General features: G+C 47.4%; 1 protein-coding gene across 1 annotated transcript in view; it reads left to right on the forward strand.

Annotated features, from left to right (window-relative positions):
- Positions 1–18,626, forward strand: part of LOC309617191 (uncharacterized protein) — a 661,226-nt gene that overhangs the window by 487,096 nt on the left and 155,504 nt on the right. Inside the window, exon 9 of the mRNA XM_082369112.1 lies at positions 4,234–4,372. The gene's annotated coding sequence lies outside the window, so the exon portion shown is untranslated. The remainder of the gene's footprint in view (positions 1–4,233; positions 4,373–18,626) is intronic.

Genomic DNA, 18,626 nt, shown 5'->3' on the forward strand with positions numbered 1-18,626 from the left:
TGTTTAATCATCTGGGGCCTTTAAACAATTCACTTTTTGTGGCTCTCTCATCCGAGCGCCATTACCTCTGTGCTGCCCACCTGTTCCCCTGCCAAATGGGAATGTAACCCAGTTAATGAGACCATTATCCAAAGCTCACTGCAGAAAGAGGGGGAATTTCACCTGGGACAAGGAACACAGAAAAGAAAAAAAAAAGTACTGTTCTGTGACCTTTTTTTGCTCAAAAAGTTTGGAGAAAATGGAATTGTTCATAAGAAATGGCAGGAGAGCGCAAAGCACAGTTTACCCCATGAATGTAATAGCAGTAGTACACATACTTGCTGGAAACCACTGGACTCTTAATTAAAGGGCCACAGATCTTTAGATTTCCACATAATTAAGGATTGATAATCACCATGCATTGTGCCACCGGCACAAAGTAGTATTTAACTTACAGTACTCACATTTCTTTTAAATCTCACCCCAAAGTTCCAGCTTCAGGCTTTGCTTTTATAAATGTGGTTGCTGGAAACTACATGCAAAACCAGCTTTTTTTTTTTTTTTTTTCCCTTTCTCTCTTTAAGAGCAAACCTAGTAAAGTCGCTTAACGTTTCAGGATGCCTGCACAATATTTTTAAGTCGTTTGCAGATAAGGGAAGATTCCGTAGCTCCAAGAAATAGAATAAATACCAGCCACCTTCATTAACCTGCTAAATTTCAGGAGAGATAATGGTCTCTAAGAGAGGCGCACTGTTGGTTATCAAGCCTGCGGACACCTTTGTAATGACAGATCGGGAATGATTGAGGGCAGTTTGCTGCAGTTCATTTCCAACACCATGGAGCTTGTGCGTATTCATTTGTTCAGGCGTTTGACGTCCATCAGGACCTGCACCAGGAGGCCATGGTAAGAACGAACAACAACAGCAAACACAAAGAGACCCGGCTCCTGCCTGCTCTGTGTTTACAATCAAACGTGTGAGACAAACACAAACTAAAGAATCAGATGGAGAAATATGGGATGACAACCGCGGTAAGTGGAAGGAGGATGACCTGGTACTCTGAGAGCTAATGGCAGGGATTGACCAGGTCAGGGAGGGTGAGGGAAGCTTCCAGAAGAAGCAGTACTAAAATGTTCATCCTCTAAGCATAATTCCTTAGTTCCTTCAGTGTTTAAGGGTTTAGCTCACCTTTTCTGAATGCTCATCTACTCTGATCTTCACAATAGAAAAGCAAGGCAGAGACTGTTCTCCCCATGTCACAGACAGGGACAATGGGGCAGGAGGGGGCGAGAGCAAACTGCCCGGTAGAGCCCGGTCTCTGGGGTTTCGTGCCGTACTTGATATCAATCAGCCTTGTGTCTGTTTTTTGTCTGCTGCTTTCTGGATGATGTTTCACATATTAAGCCTGATGAGCCTTAGCTGTGACCAGCCTCTCAGCAGCGGTGAAACTCTGAGTCACTGAAATAAAATATTCTTCAGCTGCTGCTGTCAGCTGGCCTTCTCAGATAGCCATTGCTGTGTCTGTGGATTAGTCTCTGCTATAGCCCTCTGCCGTCTCCTCCTAGATTCTTAGCTCTCCTCTGCTTGATGTTTCCAGGGATGGGACCCTGGCTGCCTCCTGACGTGGTCCCCTATCTTGCACATATTAGCAAGATCTTTAGGGTAAACTGCTAAAGTTCTCACAGTGTCTTCTGCTTGGTCACATGGCTTCTGGTGCAAGAATTAATGGAGAGACTTTAGCAGAAGTGGAGGGAAAGGATTGGGGACCTTCTGGAACCCAACAGTGTAATCGAATGGGGCACATGAAGCCTGCTCTGAAACATGTGTTTGTGCTGGGTTTGTTCAGGGATAGAATGCCATCCTTCCTTACTCCCCATCAAGACTAGAACTCTAAAGAAGTAGGACCTGTCTGAGACATCCTGAGTGGTCCTCCCAGCAAATAAAATGGGTGCACCCTCTACTCCTCATCCGCCAGCACATTTCCGCCTCGCTCGATGTTTCTGCATGAACTTCATAAAACAGTGGCCTGTGAATTAGAGGAAGGAGGTCCTGGGGGATCCCCGGGGATCTGGGGTCTATGCCCCTGACGCTGCCGGACTTGCCGCAGTGGCTGGAGGTGAATGTTTCCTCCCCACACTCTGAGCCGTCAGCCCCTTTGACATTCTCCTTCTGGAATCACTGGATGCCCTGGTAATTACAACTGGGAGTCCAGAGCTGTGAATTCCTTTGTTTCTTTAGGAGATGACTATTGTAGACCCTCCTCGCTCTCATAAACAGGCTATAAGTGGAGTGCAGAGCTGGCAATGGCAGTTTCCCCAGGTGGCCTGGGGTTTCTCCCAGGTGGCAGGCTCGCACTCAGGAGGTGTGATCAGACCAGGAAAGGTGGGGAATTCACGCCACAAAACCTCTGCCAGGTTTTGAAAGGAGAAGCCCTTTGACTTTGTATAGGGAGAGAGATGAAAGAGATAAGATATCTCAGGAAGAAAATGACCTCTTCCAGATACACACCTTGAAGGCTGATACTGTCCTCCCCTACCTGACAATATGCTTGGCTCTCAAGGAATTAGAAAACAAAACCTTACTCTGCTCAAAAGAGAGGGTTGGATTTAACATTCAGCTGATCAGGCTCTACTAAGCTCTTCCTGTGAAATAGTGGCATTTTATTGCCTACTCTAAGCAACTTGTCACAGTGTCTCATTGCTTGGGGAGAGCCTGCCACATGGATTCAGTGGTGCCCATTTTGCAGATGAGAAAAGCCAGACAATCAGGAAGAAGCCGTACAATTAGGACTTTGGATTTGCTAGCCTAAGAAGCCCTCTCCTTTTTCATGAGTCAAGTTCTCTCCTTAGGAGGCAACAGCTGGTGCTAAGGCCTAAGGATGGCTACAGGGAGGAGAAAGCCTCAGCGGCGGGCAGGTTGTAATTTGTGCCGCTGAGGACATTCAGTGCTGTAGGACAAACAAGGCTAACAGCACAGAAAACAGGTGGAGGCTTCTCTGCAGTGAGATTTGAATTCAGGTGTGAAAGAAGGATCTTAATAACAATCGGAAGGTGGGTGCTATAGACCGAATGTTTGTATCCTCCCCAAATTCATATAGTGAAACCTAATCCCCAATATGGCAGGATTTGGAGGGGAGACCTTTGGGAGGTGATGAGGCCATGAGGGTGGAGCCCTCATGAATGGGATTAGTGTCCTTGTAAAGGAGACCCCAGAGAGCTCCCTTGCCGTTTCCAGTGTATGAGAACATAGTGAAAAGATGGCCCTCTGTGTACCAGGGAGTGGGCTCTAACCAGACACTGAATCTGCTGGCACCTTGATCTTGGACATCCCAGCCTCCAGAACTGTGAGAAGTAAGTGTTTGTGGCTTCAGCCACCCAGTCTATGGTGTTCTGTTTTAGCAGCCCGAACAGACTAAGACAACAGGGATTCCTGGGGAGACGCTGGTGTGGGCAGAGGCCGGTTGGAGGCGCAGTCAGGGAGTATTCAGACGAGGCAGATCAGACCTTTGCAGTTAGTGGCCTGCAGGTGCATCTGGTCACGGAGTGAGACGGATTCGAAGGCTTCCTGTGCAACTGCAATATCTCTGACGCAATGTTTCTGGCCCTCAACACTGTTGACATTTTGGGCTGAGTAATTCTTTGTTGTGGAGGATGTCTTGTGAACTTTAGGGTGTTTGACAGCATCCCTGGACTCTACCCCAGTTGTGACAACCAGAAATGTCTTCAGACTTTTGCCAAACGTTCCTTGGGGGCAGTGGGGGTGGGGGCACTGCTCTAACTCCATCCTCGTGGCAATCTCAGCAGATGACTTCACTCTCCTTTGTGCTGATGTAGGAAAACAGAGGATAATGGTTACAAAACTTGTACCTGGGAGCGTGGGGTTTTGAAACCACATTTGTTCCGATCCTTGACAAGACTCTGCCTGACTGCCAAGGGGGAGAAGGGTCGGGGCCACCTCTTGGACTTGGTGGTGGTGAGCTTTGATCTGTTTTCTCGTGCTTCGGAACTTGCCCCTGGCACTGGTTTGCTTATCCAAATAGGCAGAAGTGCCCTGTGCGGCACGAGAGCAAATTGCTGGATTTCCAGCCCTTTTGGTACGGCTTATTAATGTTCTTGCATAGCGCTCTGTGAACTGATTCCTTCATTCTCAACATTTACTGAGCTCTGAGCACGTCCTAGGCATGATGCTGGGTCCTGGGGAAAGAAGGGTGAACAGATCACAGCCTGATCCCTGCTCTCACGACTTTATATCACAGCTGGAGACAGACGACAAGACAGTAACAATCACCACAGCAGCAGCGAACCCAAACAGCACGCTCTGATGGGAAACACCGGGATGAGAGAACCGGCTAGATAGCCCGAGATCTGAAGGCTGAGGAGGTACCGGCTCTGGAGGTAGGTGGAGGGTACTGGAGACAGAGGGAACAGTCAGTGCAAAGACCCACAAGTGAGAAAGAGTTTGCTCTGTTTTAGAAATGGGCAGAGAGGTGTGCGGGGCTGGATTTGCCAGGAGATCACTGCCCTGACACTAGTGGTTGAGCACTGGAAGTTCCCAGCTCGTCGCCCTGTGGACAGGATTTCTGGAATAATGATGACTTCAGCGTGGAAAAGAATAGTGGATCTGAATGTGTCTGGAGATCCCCATGGACTCCCAGCCTGATAACTTCTCAGGAGACACGTCATTGTCTCCACATGTGTCTGTTTCTTCCCCAGACTTTCAAAAGCTGGGGAGGAAAACATTGTCCTCTACCCTTCTGGGTTCTTCTGGCTGATCTAAGAATTAAGTTGACGTGAGACACATTAACAGGAGAACATCAAACAAAAGCTTGATAACATGTATACGTGGGAGAGAGCCAGGAAAATTAACTCGCCAAAATGGCTGAAGCCCTCACCTTAAATACCACTTGCAGTTAAAGACAGAAGAGGATGTTGGGGGCAGTGGTTTGGGACTTCAAAGGGGAGGAAAGTAACTCACATGGAGACGGAAAAGCAAATGTTTGGTAAATAAATGTTTGCTGGGCCCTGCAGAGACACTGGGACACAGAGAGGACGCTGATCTCCAGGCCCCTGCTGAGTTCCCCACACAACCCGCGGCCCGTATTCTCCGCAGATGTCTCTGCTGATAGCGCTATTCTGGGAACAGGCCCTCTAGCTAAATTCTTTTAGTTAGGGGGATGGACAAAGTTTCTTCCTAAGTCTTTCGGGCCCTGATTGTTTTCAGCTCAAAGTAATCCACATGCCAAAGCGACATTTTGGGGAAGCGAGTTCTGCTCCCCTACACGGAGCCACTTGGGTCGTCTCCATAAGGAGGGGTGGTGGGTCCTCGGGGACCTCCTGTTCCCGGGCTCCCTGAAGCCGAAAGCCCTGCTTTTCTCCCTGCAGTTTGGGCTTCGAGGCTCTGCCTCTGTCCCGGCCTGTGAGGGGGACCCACCTGTGCCTGTGCCGCCCCTCCATTCCCTGCTCTCCTCTTTGCTTTGCCCCGCTCTGCGTCCAGCCACTCAGGGCTCTGAATACTTGCTGGCCTTAGGAGACCCCTGTGTTGTGCCTACTCACATCTTTCTCCAGCCTGAGGCCCTGGCCACTCCTGTCTCTCTTCCTTGCTTTGCTCCCCTGACTGTCCCGGGATGGATTCTTCTCCCACCTTGTGTCTCAGAGTTTGCCTGCAGCCTGGCCTTTCTGTCACGCTGGGTGCATTTGAAGCAGGTGTGGGAGCCTGTGCTCTGACCTTGCCTGGAGCTTTGCAAACCCTGGGGATCCAGGGAAAATTATACCCCCGTGCCTGCCTCTGGGAACGCACTGCCTCCTGGCTGAGGGGCTTGAAGGGGCTCAGCGTTTTCTGGACTAGGAGGCAGCCCAGTGGCAGGATGAGCTAGAATACAGGCACCAGAAGGTAGGAGCGGTGGAGCCTCAGAAAGTTCCTCCACCTCCTGACACGTGGGCGCCCAGGTGCCTGGCAGTCAGCTCAGGGTCGAGCTCCTAGCCCTGCTTCCCCGGGATGGGGGCCTCGGTGTTTTCCTCACCCGGTGGCCGCATGTGCGCCTCTCACCCCCAGGTCTCTCAGATGCATTGCAGACAGAGGATGCTCGTCCTCGGCTTCAGTTCTCCTGGTAGCCTGGAGCTGGAGGAGGCCGTAAGCTTGGGCGTTTGATGGGGGTTCAGACCCAGGCCTCACCATCCATTGGTTATGTGATTTCAGACAAGTGCCTCAATCTTGCTGGGCCTTCATTTCCTCAGATGTAAAATGCAGATAATGGCTCCCTCAAGGAGGGCAGCCCGAGCCCGAGCCCTGGCGTCAAGAGTCATCTCCATACATCAGTATCTCTTTTCCTTTCCTCCCTTCCTCCCTCCCTCCCTCCTCCCTCCCTCCCTCCTCACTCCCACCCTCCTGAATGCATTCAGGGCAAGATCACTTGAGGACATATATCCTTTGTCTCCCTGTGAGAGCCGCCCTCCCCGCCCCCCACCTCATGTAATTGTCAGCAACAAAGTTGGAAAATAAGGCGTCTGAAGCAGCTCTCGGCACCGCGACATCTGCACCAGACAAAACTCGAAAAGCCCGCAATCCCCAGTCATGAATGCACTATAAAAACAATGTGGCAAAATGAAAATCGTTCCATCATAATATTTCACAGTTCTTTTTGACAAAAGCCAAGCCACCCTCATGAATACACATTTCCCAGCATCTTATGCATTATGCATCAGCCTATAGCAGGGGACCTGGGAATTGCCAGTCCCTAGTAAAGGGCCTTTGAAAGTGCCTATTTTGTAAACAAATGGAGCCCAGACCCCACACTCAGGCTCTTTAGGTAATTTAAGACTGACTCTGGCTGCCCGAGTGGGGACCAGCTCTTCTTAGGGCTGTAAATGGCAGGTGTCTCCAACGTTCTCTGGATGAAGAGGGGTGCTTCAGCGTTCGGTAGTCTCATCTTTAATTTCCGAGTATCCAACATGGCCGTCCAGAGGGGCAGGGACAGTTCCTCCCCGAGCCAGAGCCAAATGTTGCCGGAATGCCAAACGAGCCCACCAAGGCTGGCTGGGCAGTCAGGCAAATTAGTCAGGACTTCTGACTCCCAAGAGCCTCCACGGGATCAGGCCCTGTGATGGGGGCTGCTGATGGCTGGAGGGGACAAGGAGGTCTGAGCACACAGAGGCTGGCCTGTCTCAGTGGGCTTGCAGGAAGCATCTCTCTTTGCCCCAAGTAGGCAAACTGGAAGTAGGTATTAAGCGTGCGTTACTGTCAGTGGGAAGTCCCTTGAAGATTATTAACTAACCCCTGCGGTTCAAGGAAGGGGAGACTGAGGCCAGGCATTTTAAGTGACACATTCAAGGTCACACTGGTGAGTGAGCAGTAGGTCTGGGACTGCTGGAAGCCGCTTGTCTCTTCCCAGCACCTCCCACTGCTTCAATCATGAATTGGCAGCAACTGAAAGGACCAGGGGTAAAATGGTTACTGATTGCTATGATTTAAGCAAAGGGCAGACAGGGATCCTTACAACAGCCCCGGAAAAGAGCATAATTCAGGGCTGTTTTGTGTCATTTGCAATCTGTCCTCTATGGTAGCCTTATTTGAAATGGTGAATGATGCATGATAGATATCTACTCATTACATTATATCTGTCACAATAACAAGGTGGTGATTGATTCATTGCTACATGTATTTATTTCATAAGAATATTCAGCTCCCATTAGGGGGTGCTGCAAATGGCTTTGAATTGAGGGACAGGAATTCTGAATTCCAGTGTTGGTATGCCCTATTCTTCCCTTCTGTGGACCTCAGATTCTTTCTTGTAAAAAGCGGGGCTCAGGAGCAATGGTCTCTGGGTTGCATCCCAGCTGAGATCTCCCACCTGCTAGTGTGTGAGTACGGGCACCGTGCAGAGGCCTCGATGAAGTCAGGGGGCAGAAGGGCCCACCTCATGCTGTATAAATGCATCTGCAGGGCTGGGCTCCGCCATGAGGGTTGGGGCGGGGGGTGGGGGGGTGGCGGGCGGCGGGATCGACCCCAGTTAGGGAAGTTCCTCATTACTGCACCTGCTGCTCTACAGCTGTTGGACCTGCTTGCTGATCGGTGCAGTTTGACTAATGAAAGCAGGGACAGCTGAAGGCTGATTGAGACAATGAGGCGACTTTACCCCTCACAGACACCTGGAAGAATCAGCTTAGGGGATAGCTGCTTCCCCTCCTCTGCTGACCCGGGGAATACACTGATGGGGGAGGGGGCTGGAAGGGGAAGTCGGGATCGTCATGCCGCCTCCAGAACTGAGAGCCCACCCGTGACGCTCTAAGCCTAGTATAAGCGATGCTCAAACTGCTGGGCATTTTTGTTGTTGTTGTTGTGAAAACACTCCCCATCTGGAGTTTCTGATTCAGTAGAGATGTGTGCGGATGTGTTGGGGGAAGTTTTGTGTCTCAAAATTCCCAGGTGACACTGCTGGTCCAGGAGCCACACTTTGAGCACCACTGATACAGGAAAAAAAAAAAAAGAATATCTACATGTCCTGCATTTCCATTTCTCAGCATCTTCAAACTACTGAAAACTGCTCCCAAATCTTTGTAAAAATAAATAATTTCAGTTTCTACAACTGGCACAGCAGTAGGAAGTGTCCTCGAGTAACATAAATAGTTATTTATTTGGTTCCAGACCAAGAAATAATTTCCCCTGAATTATGAAAGGAAAATATTCAAATTCGAAGCCTTAGAAATTCAGAAGAGTATAAAAATGAAAATAAATGGAAATGCGTCACAGAGGGATAGCAGTTGTTGACATGCTACCTTCTTTTAATTTTTGGCTGGTGAATATGTGTCTGTAGGTCTTTCTACTGGTCTCGTGCAGTTTTCCTAAATTGGGATCCTTGGGTTGTTAAATAGTGTTACTATCAAAGTAACAAAAACAATAAAACCAGAAACAACAGCGGTAACACAGAAGATATATTTTAGAGGCAGATCTGAGATCAAAATCTTTGGAAAATGCTGTGGTAACCAAAATTTAAAAGTTGAGTAGGTTTTCAACTGGAGGAGTTAAACTCTGATGGGCACTCTAGGAGGCATTTGGGGTGGGAGTATCTCCCATGTAGGTTCCTTATGGAATCCCTCCTCTTCTGCCCATCTCCCCCAGCCCTACTCCAAGCTTCTTAAGGGATGGAGGTTCTTAGCCCTCCTAGGGGAAATGCCTGGAGAGTTGTAAGGAATTCACCCTGGGTATAAAATATGGAGTTTAAAGCTCCTATCACATATCATTCTCTATCATTGGTCATCCTGGGTTTTCCAAAAGGAGCTGCCTTATTTTGTTGAAAATTTAGTACGTTAAGCAAGAAATGGTCATTTCACCTCAATTATCAGTCTCTAGACAATCAAGAGTCAGGATTCAAAGTCCATACTTTCCATGGCTGTGACCTGAGCTTGCCTTAAGCTGTCTTTCTCTTCTTAAAAGGACACTAATTCCATCATGAGGGTCCCACCCTCATGACCTTACGTAAGCCTAATTACTTCCCAAAGGCCCCACTAAAAAGAACCATCGCACGGCGTGGGGGAAGGGGGAGTTAGGGCTTCAACACACGAATCTGGAAGGGCAATAAACATTTAGCCCATAATAGCAGCTTTGCTTCTTGGCAAGCCAACTAACCTCTTGGAGACTGTTTACATTTCTTAAAGAGGGATGGTGATGCTGGTGTGATCTGCAAACCATCTCTATTCTGGCCATTGTGAGATGGGCTGGGCATGGCCAGTGACACACCTGTTGTTGCCCATCTCCCTGTGTACCACCTCCTCTGCCTGGCTAGCCTCTCCTCCACCTGCTCCCCATTCACCCGCCTAATGTCTACTGGACTTTCAAGACTCAGTGTTGCTTCCTTTGGGCAACGTAACTCTCCGGAAGCTCTTACTACGCTGTGTTGATCCATGTCTCTGTCTCCCCCCATGGGCTGCGAGTTGCTCCGTGAACACAGAGACCATATGTCCCATCTCACTTTCATTCTTCAGTGCCTAGCAGTCTGCCGGGCACATCACAGGTGCTTAGTAAGTGTTTGGATCAATGAATGTGGTGATGGACACTGCAGAGAAGGAAAGAGATACAGTAGAGGTATAGCTATAACCACTGGTGAAAAAGAAACATACCAGCAGAGAATATAAGGAAGCAATTAAAACAGCAATAGGATTGCCCACAAATATTTAAACAAAAATTCCTACCACAATGGTTTAACCAGGCCAAACCAATAGAAAAGCACCTTATCAGGGTGACAAATGCCAAGACCAGTGCTCAAAACCCAGCCAGGTTTCCTGTGAGGGTCTTGTGTTTGCTTGACCATTCCACGCACACCGGGTGATCCCAGTGGGGCAACTGTGTCTGATAGAAGCAAACTCTCTACCTACCAATCATGAGGCTAAGAGTGAGCTTGAGCAGTTAGTGATCATCTTAATTAACCCACAAAACTTTATGCATGGCCTGTATTCAGCCAGCCTTTTGATCCCAGACAGAAATCTATTAAAGCCCATTGAGAGAATGAAAAGACAAAATCTGATGAACGTTTTTTACCTTGGTGGATATAAAAGTTGGCAGGTTCGATGACTCTAAGAGTGATCTATTTGCCAATAGCAATATTACATTAAACTGGGGAAACCATTCCCTTAAATGCAAGCTGAGTGAGTACTCTGAATAATGGCTGAAAATTACATGTGTCCAGGGCCTGCCTAATCTGGAAAGGATAGAATTAACATTCCTGCTTTAGGAATGTGGAAAAATTCCACATTTTCTCCAAAGGAGTACTTTCTAAGTTTGAGTCAGGGACTAGTTTAAGAATCTGGTGAAAATTATAGAATAATGCATGTGGTACATGCACAGAGCACTTCGTGTTTCTCAGGGAGCTCATGGAATTCTTAAATGTCCATCTGTGCATTCCAGTCAGGAATTCCTGCTGCTAGGAGACGATGTGGTCTAATGCACAGGTTTTCAACTGCCAATGTGAGGAATCACATTATCAGAATCATCTCTGAAACTTTTCATAATATACATTTACCCCGTGTGGTCTGATAGCAGATCACTGCAACTTTTCAAGAAGGCAGAACTGAGGTGGGGCTAAGACATGGGTGTTTTGAAAAACACCCCAGTGATTCTCTCGCCCCCTCACACCTCACCCCATCATGAGCAGGAGTGAATAGGTCAAGAGGAGAGAGCAATGGGTTATAGACCCATTGCTAGGATATATCTAATATAGTACTACACGACCCACTGTTGATTGAATCCGTGGATGTGGAACCATGGATACGAAGGGCTGACTATAAACTTATATGCAGATTTTTGACTGTGCAGAGGGTTGGCACCCCTAACTCCCACATTGTTCAAGGGTCAACTGTATATCTAATAGAGAAATATATCTAATAGAGGTAGACCTGTGTTCAAATCCCAGCTTCTTTCCTCACTAGCCTGACCTCGCTCAAGGAACATTTATTTCCTCTCTTAACTTCTGTTTCTTCATCTGTAAATGGTCATTAGAAAGACTGAGCTGAAGGGCATGGAGTTTATGATGCAACCTTAATTCCCTTTCTTTATTTAAAGGAAACATAAAGGTACAAACTAAGAGTTGCATTACGGGGTCTTCTCAAGAAGGAAAATCTCAGACGTTGGATGTGCCGCGTTACATTTTATGCCTGATACAAAGTGTAGTTGATGATGGGAATTCTCTTTGTGCTCCTAAGGGTCTTAGGTGTTGAGGAAGAGTTACATTTCTCAAAGTCTGCTGTAAGGGGATATATTACTTGTAAAGGCCTCAAGGACTTTTTCACAGCGAAAGTTATGAGCGAGGTTATGAGCCAGTAGAATTGGGAGTATTTCACCACATGGTGACTTTCCCTGGTTTGGCTTCCAAGGGCATTCTGAGTCATCAGAGAAGAGTACAAATGTGGGCGATGCTGTGAAAAGTCTTTGTTTTTGATTGGAGTGGAAAGATGGCCTAGTTGGGTGGGTGCTACTGGGCTCCAAGGTCTGGCATAGCGGGGGGCATCCTACTTGTGCACAGGTCTGGACATGAGTCTCTTGGGAAGTCAATTTCCAAGACTCTACCCTGGGAGTCATTCTTATCTCTAGAGCAGTTATGAGGATCTTAACTATAAGCTATGCAAAGCGCCTATCCGCAAGGTATTAGGTGTTGAACGAATGGTAGTTATCTTGGTGTAAGTGGTAGTGGTAGTGCTGGCACTAGTAAACTGCTAGTAGTGGCCAAATATGACTCAGAGGTTTCATCTGGGCAAACCAGGTTCACAGCTCATGGTGAAGTCTCAAGGCCTGAAATGGGGGAACAGAGCCAAGGGGGAGGAGCATGGTGAAAGTGGGAACACACGGGAAGGGGGCTGGAGTTGGAGTGAAACAAAAAACCCAGGCTGGGCTCAGGCTCTCAACTTTCCTCTACCCAGCCCTGCTCAACTGCAGAAGATGGTATTTCCCACATAGGGTGACAAATTCATCCCAGTTTATCCAGGACTTTCCTGGACAAACAGAAAGTCCATTGGGTTTGGAAATGCCTTGGTTCCTGGAAAACAGGATGATTGGTCACCCTCCTCCCACCTGCATTCTCCAGCCCATGAAGACCAGGCCAATCCCATCCAGGGCTGTGGGGTGATTCTCACTGTCCCCTCACTGGGCACTCATGACATCATCCTTTCCTTGTGCCCACCACAGTCTCTGGGGGCATCCAAAAGGGCATCAGCTTCACACTTGGGTTCTTGCTGAGAATGTAAGGACATTGTCTAGTTCACTGTATCAACAGCATGTAGAAAAATCCTGGCACATAGTAAGCTGCTCAGTAGTATAGGTTGGATGGGTGAATGGAGATATTGCCTAGATCTCCAATTTGCTTGCTTAGGGACCTGAGGTACTGCTTAAATTGAACTAGTTTCACCTTCGCAGAATCAAGTCACACTGCCCAGGTCCTGCTCCAATCTGAATGGGCCATTCAGGACCACATAACCCTCTTGCTAATCTTTGCTGCTTCCTTAAAACTTTTCCAGGATGTTCAGTTCGCCATGTTGGTGCATCTTGACCTCCCCCTTTAAGTAATGAGAAATTTCCTCTTCCTCTTGCAAGTTCAGCAAACCTTGAGTCAGAGCGCATTTCAAGTTGTGAGAGGAACAGTGGTCAGTGTACAAATATTATGTTTTAAATATTTTCTACAGTTGTCCCCATGCATCTTTATTATTTGAGACATTCCAGTATGTAGGCACCCACCCTCTCCCTTCCACCCTATTTCTCCTACTTGTAAGGGTCACGTTCATTCTTCGCTGAGCCTCAGCAGCAAACCATGATGCCTTCTTTGTCATACAGGGTCCCTGCGTCTCTATTTGGTTTCAGAACTATTGGGAGAGGACAAGATGACACCCCCTTTGCTTCTATTTCCAATTTTTAGAGAGGCCCCTTACATTGATGGTTCATCCATTAAGAGGTTAACTCTCAAGTTGAAAGTTGCAGGAAGAAGAGGAAATAAGTTGGGTATCGTTGCTGTCCCTGTAGCCAGGAATGCCGGGCTGACATGTATTCCATCAGGATCCACATAGGCTGTCATCATGGTGTCAAGAGATAGGTTTTGACTCATACACACCTGAGTTCAGCTCTCAGTCAAACAGTTGATTCGATCTGTGATTTTATTATTGTTGTTTTATTATTGTCATCGTTGTCACCAACAGCACATTTAGCACAACTTACTGGGCATCTATTGCCAATTAGTCGAGACAGCCCTTCATTGAACGATGGAGGACGTTTTGTATTCTTACCCTCCACCCGTAAGGCCACTTGTGTCTCCCAATCCTAGTGATGATGCCAGGTGCTCTACATGCATTTCCAAATACCCTGTGGTTGGGCACTGTCCCCAGCTGAAAACTCCTTGGGGTAATTCAGGGAGGAAAGATAATGGCAGGGAGAGGCGTGATAGAAACTGGAGGGTTCTGAGCTCTGGGAATCCCGAGCCAGTTAAGAGGTGATCTCGCTCATCCTCTTGCAGGTGAAAGTACACTCACCCTGATGCTGGAACAACCTCACTGCTCATTGGTTCATGTCTAAGCTCTTAAGGACTCAATCTGTTTTACTCACTCTCCCATGGGGCCAAACTTGCATTTCCCTTTCTGTAAACTTCCTGCATTTGCTCAAAATATTCTTCTCTACCTGGAATATCCTCTCTGCCCCTCCAAATTCAACTCCTCCTCCAAGGTTTAGCACAGAAGTCCTCCCTCCAGGGATCCTTTTATTGTGTCCACTGTGTGCCCATCGGGTACTATTCTTTTCTCTATATTTTCTCATCTCTCTGTCCAGACTGGAAGATATTTGAGGACAGAGACCGTGTCATCCTCTTTGGTTCCTCTTCAGCACCGAGACAACAGTGCTGTTTGCTTCTGATCTTTGAGGCACTTCTGCTGGTTTGCTGGGCAGAAAGACCCACTCCCTAGTGTGGGTGGGTCTTGCCTTTCCACATACCTTTATCGAGATTTCCAACACCTATCAGATCCCGAGGAAAGGTACTTGTTTTAACACAGCTGCCGGGTAGAGGTCATTGCTTTAACAAGGTTTCTTTTCTTTCTTTTCTAATGAACTTAATCATTTTTAATATCTTTTCCAGAGAAGAATACATTAAATGACCCTGACTTGGCTGAAAGCCTTCTCTCGAGTGCTTTGGGAGGATTAGAGGAAGCTCTTTTACAGCCTCTTACCGTGACTGGCTGCCTTTTCCTTTCTTTGGGTTAGCAGAGAGTGAGGTTTGATCCTAATTAACAAAGGGGGAGCCCTGAGCCTTGCAGTTTATGTTCATTGGGAGAGAAGCAGGGGCTGGACTCTTTGGAGAAGGGAAGCTAGTATTTTCAATGATTTCAGCTTGTGTCTGAACATGGGGGCTGACAGGGACACTGACAAGGCAGCTTTGGGAAAGCACAGCAGACCCCAGAGAGAGAAAGAAAGCGTAAGGGTCAGAGAGAGCCGTTGTCATCTGAAGAGAGTCGACTCTGGCGGTGGAGACCGTCTCCAGCAGTGATGGAGGGAGGATTTGGGCTTACGGTGCAAATTCAAAGTCAGTGATAACATTTTTTTTTTTTTTTTATTGCACAAAGAGCATAAGAAGAGGGCAAAAAATGAGACAAATGAATCAGCAGTGTAATGAGAATGGAAAATAGTACAAACTAAAGTTGTCATCTATGTGGTATTCAAATTTCTGGCTCATTACCTTCTGGCAACAGGAGGAATTGTTTCACACTTGGGGAGGGTCAGGGTCATGTGGAAAGAAGGCGCGTTTCAGATAGTCTCCACTAGATCCTACAGAGATTCCCTTTGTCTTATATACGTCCCCTTGTTATTTCTGCTTTAGGCCTGTGAAGTAATCTCTCCCCAAAGAATGAGGAATAAGAGGGGGCATATTCTTGCTTTTCTTCTTTCTCTCTATGGCCCCTAATCGAGTGCTGGCCATGGGGTACCATTTAGAACTTTAGAGGAGGAAGCATCCATCGGAGACACCCTGCCTCGGCTTAGTGTCAGAATTAATTGATTGAGTGGCCGAGGATGATTGAGATTTGCCTGGGACTGGGCGACTGCTACCTCCTTTTAACCATGATTCGCAGACTCCAAATCAAGAAACAGACCCTGTGAGCACACCCTCGGTCTCAGACAGGGGTGGCATGCCACTGAGAGACCTCAAAGAAGCCAGCAGAGGGAGAATTTGTCTGAACAGCACAGGGAACTGTATCCTCAAGTTCTGCCAATTGCATCACTGGTTTGAGCCTGCATCTTTCTCAGAACATGGCATTAAAATATTCTGCTCAGCTGCTGTGTGCTCCAGAAATAAATAAATAGCAGCACTATTTTTAAAGGATCATTGGGCTTCATTAAGTAAAGAGCAGCTTCTCTTTAACATGGTTTTGAGGATTTGCTGTCTAAACAGTGGGCTGGGGTGTTGACATCCTGGCAGGAGTTTTTCAAGTGTGTATTAATAGGCCTGGCTGTTTCTGGCGCTGCCAGCCCCTGGCTGGGCATTCTTCAGCCAGTCATTCCAGCCGCTCTCGGCTTCACTTTCTCATCTGTATGCACAGTGCGGGTAAAAAATCTGTCTCCCTGTTTATTGTGAGGATGTGATGCAATGAGTCAACTCCATAGCCACTGCAAAGTGCCTGTCGGTTCTTCCATTCATTAATTCACTGAGAAACGCTGCTGTCAGAGGATGCTTTGGATGGCTACTGTCCTTTGAATCAGTCTTTTGGTTTCTCTACCTTGTTAGGATCCAACAAGAGGTCTGATAATTAAAACCCAGCCAGGCTGAGGTTAAAGCTCTTTGGTTCGCTTTCACCCACATGCCATCATAACTGTCCAACTCTGGCCCAGGATTAGGAAGGAGGTAGAATTATCTTTGCATGAAGATGAGGAACAGGGCCTTGGTCAAAGAGCAATTCTTGCAATCAGATAGACTGATTCAAATTCCAGATTGGCTGTTTCCTGGCTACATTTAGACAAGCAACTTATTTGCTCACAGTCTTGTTTCCACCATCTGTAAGGAGGAACAATAAAACCTATCTTAGAAGACTCTTGGGAGACCAAACAAAATGATGCCTAGATTATGCTTTGTAGCAATCAGTGCCTAGTGGTTGCACGCAAGACGGTAGCTCCCTCAGCAGAAACAGATGCTATTGAGGTGGTGGTCTCAGGTCACCTGCCTGTCTTTTAGTTCTTTCCTTCTCTCCCAGGCTCTCCCCACCTGCACTCCCACCTTCCCGAGACAGCCTTCTTGCATGTCTGCCATCAGAACTCTCTCAGAAGGAACGTGGATGAGTCCCTTGTCCTTCTTCATGGGCTGGACATGGTGGGCGCCCTCTTCCCAGGTGGGGTGTATCTCCCGCCTCTTTTGGCTTTGTGGGACCGAAGACTGTTTTTATGAGAGGAGAACTAAACCGCTGGAGTCCTTAAAAAAGTTAAGGTTGAAGTATATAGAAAAGTACATGTATTGTCAGTATATAGCCTATCACACAGTTCTGCAGAATTAACAAATCTATGTCATTAGCACCCAGATAAACAAGTCATTGGCAGCTCCCTAGAAGCCCCCCTCCTCATTGTCCCTTTTAGTCACCGACTCCCCAGGGTGACCTCCATAGGCTGCTTATGTACTTTATATAAGTGAAATCATATATATGTACTCTTCTGTCTGGCTTTTTTCGCTGGACCCTACATTTGTGAGAACCATCCATGTTATTGTGTGTAGCTGTAGATTGTTTATTCTCCTTGCTGTGTAACATTCCATCAGGTGAATATACCACAAATTACCTGGCCATCCCACTGTGGATGGGCATTTGGGTTATTTCCTTTACAGTCCAGTGGCATCCACTTTTTGAGATGGTCGTGGAGCCTTTGCTCTAAACACCGGCTGCCTCACCTGCCCGGAAGCTCAGGGCAGCCATTGGGTAGGATGTCAGGGCAATGGCAGAAGTGAGACTTTTTACATGAACTTTAATTTAGGACCTCAGGTCACTCCAGTGACAACCCTAGAAGGTAGGTAGGAGTCTCCCAGTTGTCCACATGATCAAACCATGGCTGAGACGGTTTAGACATTTGCCTGAGGCAGCAGATGTGACAAATGCTAAAACCAGGATTCTAATCCAGTTTTTAGCTTCTCTAAAAATTCCACTCCTTTCACAAATCATACCACCTCTTTGCCAGATTTGATGAAAAGCTCATCTTAACTGGGTGGTGGGGGGGTGGTTAAAGGAAAATAGTTTGATTCCAAGGTCTCTACAAGAAGTTTGGCCAGGTCACTGCTTCCCTGGGCTGGCCATCCTCTCCTCACTTTTAAGAATAAAGCAGTAGGGCTTCCCTGGTGGCACAGTGGTTGAGAATCCGCCTGCCAATGCAGGGGACACAGGTTCGAGCCCTGGTCTGGGAAGATCCCACATGCCGCGGAGCAATTAAGCTCGTGCGCCACAACTACTGAGCCTGTGCTGTAGAGCCCGCAAGCCACAGCTACTGAAGCCCGCGAGCCACAACTGCTGAGACCCGCACGCCTAGAGCCCGTGCTCCACAACAAGAGAAGCCACTGTAATGAGAGGCCCACGCACAGCAGCGAAGAGTAGTCGCACTGCAACGAAGAGTAGTCCCCGCTCACCGCATCTAGAGAGGGCCTGCGCACAGCAGCGAAGACCCAACACAACCAAAAATAATAAATAAATAAAATTAAATTAAAAAAATAGATAACTAATGAGAACCTACTGTACAGATCAGGCAACTCTACTCAGTGCTCTGTGGTGCCCTAAATGGGAAGGAAATCCAAAAAAGAGGGGATATATGTATACGTATAGCTGATTCACTCTGCTGTACAGTAGAAACTAACACAACATTGGTAAAGCAACTATCCTCCAATAAAAATTAAAAAAAAAAAAAAGAATAAAGCAGTAGAATTCATTGCCCACAGGGAGAATAGGCCAGTAAGTGAGACTCAAACCAGGTTGGAATCTTGACTCCTCCACTCATGAGCTGTGTGACCTTGGGCAAGTTACTTGCTGTCTCTGTGCCTCTGTTTACCCATCCATAAAATGAGGGTGATAAAAGTTGTTACCTCACAAAGCTGCAGTGAGGATTAAATAGAAAATTAATGTATAGCACTTTGCATAGTGCTGGGCACCAAGTTGATATTTTTTTGGCACT

Source organism: Balaenoptera borealis (assembly GCF_965194805.1).
Source record: "Balaenoptera borealis genome assembly, chromosome: 19".
Lineage (NCBI taxonomy): Eukaryota > Metazoa > Chordata > Mammalia > Artiodactyla > Balaenopteridae > Balaenoptera > Balaenoptera borealis.